This window comes from Corvus brachyrhynchos, unplaced genomic scaffold (assembly GCF_000691975.1).
Source record: "Corvus brachyrhynchos isolate BGI_N302 unplaced genomic scaffold, ASM69197v1 scaffold28, whole genome shotgun sequence".
In the NCBI taxonomy this organism is placed as follows: Eukaryota; Metazoa; Chordata; class Aves; order Passeriformes; family Corvidae; genus Corvus; species Corvus brachyrhynchos.
This window is the reverse complement of record NW_008246058.1, coordinates 7559429-7566091: the sequence shown is the minus strand read 5'-3', so window position 1 is coordinate 7566091 and position 6663 is coordinate 7559429. Positions and strand designations below refer to the sequence as shown.

At 34.8% G+C, this 6663-nt stretch overlaps 1 long non-coding RNA gene across 1 annotated transcript in view; it reads left to right on the top strand.

The window, feature by feature from the left end:
* Positions 1-5640, top strand: part of LOC108449579 — a 23827-nt gene extending 18187 nt beyond the window's left edge. Inside the window, exon 3 of the long non-coding RNA XR_001865795.1 lies at positions 5548-5640. This is a non-coding gene — a long non-coding RNA (uncharacterized LOC108449579). The remainder of the gene's footprint in view (positions 1-5547) is intronic.
* Positions 5641-6663: the final 1023 nt, after the last annotated feature.

The window sequence follows — 6663 nt, the reverse complement described above, 5'->3', positions numbered from 1 at the left end:
TCCTCGCCCTCTTTTCTTGCCCCGGGAAGTGCCATCTCCCGATCAGGGAGCTGCCCCTGTGGACTCGTAGTGTCGGGATTCACCGAGCCCATAGGGCTCATAATGCTTCCCTGGGATAGCCCCAAGGGACAAGGGAACAGGGGCTCATGTTTCTGACTCAGGGTAAAGAGATTTCCATGGGCAAAATTAGCATTTAATCACATAAGCTAACAGAATCCACTGGGTAGAATTTGTTGTGAATCTCCTGGTTGGATCAAAAATAATATATATTAGTTAAATTGTATGATCATTTCTCTTTGTAGAGAAATCAATGAGGAGACTGAAGATAAGGTAAAGCTCCTATCATGATGGTGACTTCTATAGACTCATTACCTCTGCTAGAGTAAAACAAAGGTTTTTTAGAAGAATGGCTACAACAGCACAGGTTGAGCATTGGCTGAGAAACTTAACCAAAATTACTAAGTTTCTATGGACAATTTTTGAAAATTAACTTAAGTTTTATAACAATATTTTTGAGCATCGCCTCTAAAATATAAGTTAATAAAGGACTATAGGTCTGCATTAAACAGATTATACAGAAACAAAAGCAGAGTTTTATGATGTATTCAAATGTTATACTTTTATACAGATTCTTAGTCAATAAGGATAATTGAAATTAGATGAATGAAATTTACTTTACTGACAACTACATGTCTTACTGGACAGAAAGGAAACCATTGTGAAATATATGTTTTCTGGAAACAGCATAAAAAATGTTTCATAAATAATCCAGGTGTCATCCTAGATAAAGGTAATAGACTAGAATCCATGGACAAGCTCTTGCAACTGTATGCATATAAGATTTCTGATTGACAATGTCTCTCTAGTCACACCATATTTTTCTTCCAAGTGCAGTGTATTTGCAGTTTGATTAAATAGATATGTGCTCATTCAATAAATACATGAAACATCACAAGCAAAAGTAAGTCATAAACTGATACTAAAATCATATTTAATGATAAAGTAAGTTTTACATGTCGTCCTTAAATTTTTACTTCTAGTACAGGTGATTTAATTATGAGTTTTAAAAACTACCTTATAAGTCCCTTAACTTAAAAAATGAAAGGCTTGAAATTATCTGGTTTAGGCATTTTTGGGGGTGGGACCAAGTAGTGGCTTTTCTTCTTTAAAACCATTTTTGAAGAATGAAATCTTTAATGTTTTCTCAGGTGTCTCTGGTGATTTATCTATTGCTTTCCTGGGGCACCAGAGAAACCAAGAACAGGTGTCCAAGAGTTACACTAAGATAAATATTATGTGTGGCTTTTCAGTGGACCTCAGCAAACAAATCTCAAAATGGTATATTCCTTGATTTTCTGAGAGCAGTTCACACACATTTCAGATATATTCTTTATTCAGGGCCATTTGAGTAATTCAAGACTTGAGCTTAGATTTTGTCTTTGTTACTTGAAAACAGGAGGTTTAAAAAAAATTATATTTTTATATATCTATATATGCTTATAAATTCACAAAAACTTCATTAGTTTAATATGTCTAATTATATAATTCCTAGCTTGCAAATGAATGAGAAGAGTACAAATCAATTTGTTAAATACTAATGTGCTTAACCTCAGTTCTAGTTATTAGGAAGTATTTGGGGCTAATGATAGTAAGAAATGGTTTAAAAACAAAATTTTATTGGTCATGACAGGATATAAGGTATTGAAAACTGGTGTTGGAATATGCATACTTCTTTGCTATGCATTTTTATTCCATTTTGTTTCACTGCTGATCAGTTAATAAACTATTATGTACCTGTGGTTTGAACTTGTTCCACATTCTTTTGTCTTTTACCAGCACTGCAGACATGACTGTTATAGTGAACAAAATGAAAAACAAACAAACATTTTGAAGGCCGAAAATGCTATTTTTGCTTTTTTGTATCTTTTACAGTTTTGCCTTTTTTTTGTATCTTAAGAAGTAGACTTGCTGAGTCAAAGAAAGCTCTTTGTCACACTACATAAATAATTCCTGTCCCTAAGGTTAGCCAGGCAAGTGGAAATTATTCATTTCTAGTCTCCAATATCCACTCTCACAGCAGTGTCTATGACTCCTATGGTTCTCATTCTTGCTAAGGGACTTTATATGTGTGGCTCTCTCTAGCACAACATTTTAGCATAGAAAGACTTCTGATACTATGGGATTCCAGCATCACTCCTATAAACTGCAGAAGTGCTATTGCTCTGCACCATAGCACAGGGAATTGAAACACAAAGAAGCTGTTTCACCTCAGATCCCAAGGCCACATCAGTACCAGATCTGGTAGCTGGGGTTTAGGAGGAGATGCTAAGGGTGCAAAGGGTTGCAAGCTCAGGGTTGCAAAGGTATGTGGCTCAAGCTACTTGTGTTGCCAGTGTAACAGAAGAACTTGGTTACAACCCAGAATCCTTAGGCCTGCATTTCTTTCCCTGGAATTAGCTCACAAAGTCCAAACTGAAGTAAAAATATAAATTGCCTTGCCAACAGATGGAGAATATTTGCTGATTAACAGCCTGAGAAATCTTGACAATGTGGAGACCAAGCTTGGGCTACAACCAGTATCTAAACCTGAACAATCAGCCTGTGCCATAGAGGATAAAAAATTTTCTGAAGAAAATCTTTTCAGACTGGGAAAAGTCATTGATCCCTAGTAAGGTATTCAAGACAAGCAGTGACATGTCTGAATTAAACTCTCCTTGAATTTGAATTCCACTCCTCGGTATGGGTGAAATTCTTGGCTATCTTTGTTCAACAGTAGTTTTATTCTTGAGTTAAATGGAGAATAAATCTTTCACTGTTCGCTATACCTCATCCTATGTCCCTCCAAGAACAGTTCCTTCATTTCCTTGCCTATGATAGAAGCAAGGGCTTGCATAAACTTCAGGTTTAATACAGAAAAGGAATTGCATTATGCTATGTTCTTGAAGATTTCTATTCTTGAATTAACAAAGTCTTTTTCTGAAGAACTAAAAAACATTATAGGGGATATTTAGTAATACCTTAGAAGAGAGTTAATCGAAAAATGTAACTGACTATGAAGATGGTGACAATTTTAATGGTGTTAGGCAGACACTTCAAGTAATTTTTTTCATATAATTTTAAACCTAACTCTTCCTATAAGATGATAAGACAGCTACTCTGTATTGACACACTTTGACTAGAATGTATTTCTCTCTTTTTTTTGTGTTAAACTATGATAGGTGCATTTGTTCAGTAAAAAAAGCTTTGATGCGAAATGCTGCAAAACTTGCAGGCATATGAGTTTTATTTTGATGATATTTGGAGAATCTATAGTTCTTCATGAGCTATTAAACCTATTAATAACTGGGGAAAAATTTCTGGGGGAAAATGTATTCCTCAAATATTTTGAAAGGGAAAGTAATGGTTATTTTACAGGATTATTGACATTGCAGTGAGTACCATTCAGTGATTAAAACCTCATTGTGAAGGCTACTATAAAGCCTATTCCAATGCCATTCACTGAACTGTTGATTTTAGTGATTCAGGTTTATAAAAAATCTTTTACCTTTTTTCAAAGACACTTGCCACTCAAAAACCTATTGCAGAGAAATATAAGTGGAACATTCAGCATTCATTTCTAGCTTGCTTTACATTTCTTGGAGGACTGATAATATCATCAGGACATCAGAAAAGTTATAAATTTTCACCCAATATCCTGTTTTTAAATTGATGGAATATTTTCAATGTAGAGTATGAAGCTATAAAACATAAAGTATGCTAACTTAAGTTTCAATTAATTTCAAGTCATCTTTTCAGAATGAGTTATAATATTGACCTCTGCTGAATCATATGACAGAAACTGCGCTGAGAGAGAGGAGCTTAGAGGATAGGAGGGAGGCATTTTGCTTGGTTTTGTTTATTTCATTTGGATTTTGAAGGGCTACAAGGTAGAAGCATCCTGGGATTCAATCCAAAAAATAAAAAGAACTATTTTAAAAAAACAAAACCCAAATTGTCTCGTGAAAATAAAAAAAATCTTGATTATATCATTCCATCTGTGTTGATTTCACTGTGAACTCTCCATGTATTTTTGCAAAGGCACTTTCCAGGGAGATAATCAAATTAAGCCGCTCTGTAGTAAGAAAGCTACTATATATTCCTAGTCATACTTCCTTCAAACATGATACACACATTCTTCACTGGAGTCATGCTGCTGATTATACCCTGAAACCACTTTTAAATTAAGGTTCATTGGATCAAGGCTGTGGGCTTTCTGTTGTTGCTGTTCCTGGTTTTGGTTTATTGGTTGTTTTTTTTTTATTCCAGATGAAGTCCACAAGACTTTAGAGGTGTGTCATTGCATTGGGAAATTGAATTGTTGAAAACATGTCTCTTCTTGATAAGGATCTGGATTATTGTCATACAGGGTTTTTTTGCATATTTTTATGGTATTTGTTACATTCTCAACTGGGGACAAAATTTATGTTGTTTTGAAGACTGGATATGCATAAGACCTTAAGAACCTGATATTTAAATGCATTGAGTTCCTCCAAAATGTATTTTTTTGAACAGCAAGAGTATGCAATCTTCTCAGGTTTACACAGATTAAGAGTCTACTAAACTCTAGCAATTTAAACTGGTACTCTGAATAAGTAAGATTTTCTTGAAGTATGGATTAAAAAAGACAGAAAAATACAACAAGATTTTCACATCAGCTAAGCATTGCAGTTACCATGATGGTAGAGCGCATTACATTCTAGTAAAAGTAAAGAGAATTTATATGACATATTAAATCCAAAGATTAGGAGTCTAAAAACATTACTTGTTGCGGGAAAATAAAAGAAAACAAAGCATTGTCATATCATTTCAAAGTTAGGACTGACTTGCCACAAACAACCGAACTGAGCATTTGATTTAAATGGAACAAGTCAGATGTCTCAAATATAAATAGATCTTGTCATTTAACATGAAATATGCTTTACAGAACCAACTGAGCTCCCTTATACTTACCTATGATTAAAATACCCAGAATGGGATACTCTGAATGCAAAACTGGTGAGGATTTATAGGCATGTGAGGATAAATATTTTCTAAGTATCTCAGATTCTCTAGAGCTATCTTTTATTATTTATACTTAAGTCAGAATGTCATTTACAGTTCTAAAAAAATGTCTGCATTTAAAAGTTTATGACTTTTTTTGTCATAAACTTGGGTTTAGAAGCAGAAGTTCTTGTATAGACAGTCTACCACAGAAATAAAGTTTTGGTTAGACACAGGAAAGATACCCTTTGAAAATAAGCAGAAGAGAGATTTGAAGTGGGAAAACACCTTCCTTTTTATGTCTCATGGAAAAATGCACTTAAATTTTGCATTAGTTTATTTTATAAGTGTTACACTGGTAATTTTAGCAGCTGGAATGAGTCTGGGAATAAACACTTTTAAACTTTTTTCTTTTTTTTTTTTTTTTAAGTGGTTGAAAATCCAAGAGATTTACAGAACTTTATTTAAAATTACAGCTTACACTGAACTGAGTTCTACACACCAGCCTTCTGGGAAACTGATTCAAAGTCCAAGAATAATAGAATATCCTGAGTTGGAGGGACCCATGAGGATCATCTAAGTCCAACTCCTGGCCCTGCACAGGACACCTCAAGAGTCACACCATGTACCTGGCAGCATTGTCCAACCACTTATTGAATTCTGTCAGGCTTGGTGCCATGACAACTTCCCTGGGGAGCCTGTTCCAGTGCCCAACCACCCTCTGGGTGAAGACCCTTTTTCTAATATCCAATTTATCCCTCCCTGACACAACTTCAGCCCATTCCTTCGGGTTTTGACACTGAAGAGATCAGTGTCTGCCCCTCTGCTTGCCCACATGAGAAACCTCTAGACAGCAATGTGATCTCCCCTCAGTCTCCTCTTCTCTAGGGTGAACAAGCCAAGTAACCCCAGTCAATTCCCCTCTGGACCCTTCACTATCTTTGTTGTTCTCCTTTGTATGTCCTGTAATAGCTTTATAACCCTATATTGCTCTGCCCAAAACTGCACATAGGCCTCAAGCTGAGGTCCAGGATATGGTTGGCCCTCGTGGGTCAAGGTTTGTTTCTTTCTCTTTAAAAAGTAAACTAATAACTTCTTAAGTTTAAAAATTGTGTCAGCAATTCTTTTCATAAACATTTTGTGTAGGAAATATAATTTTTTTTTCATTAGCTACAAAACAGCTTTGAATATTAACAAATTTGCTAGGGCTGGAATGATGAAGGCCTATGGATTTCATCATAGTCACAGAAGCAATTTGGAAACTATGACATGATGTGAAGGTAGAGGAACATCGCTTTTTGCTGTTTGGTCTTAGAGTTTATACTAAATGGTCAAATACATGAGAAAATTTATGAGTATTTTTTTATAAAATAAGCACCTGTTGAAAAATTGTTTTCTTTTGAGTAAAATCAGCAAGATAGCAAGAAAAATGGAACATGGTGATAAAGGAATTTCACTGATGTTTGTACATGTGTATCTGTGGAAAAATATACCAAAAGTTAGGAAGATAAAAGATAGTGGCTCTTTGAGTAATTCTCTGTGCCAGAAATGTTCTATTTTCCCTCTGTCACTGTTGTTGACATTTGCTTTTGAATAGAAATGTTCTTTCTCTTTCCACTTTAACTTTATTCTTTATTCTTCAGC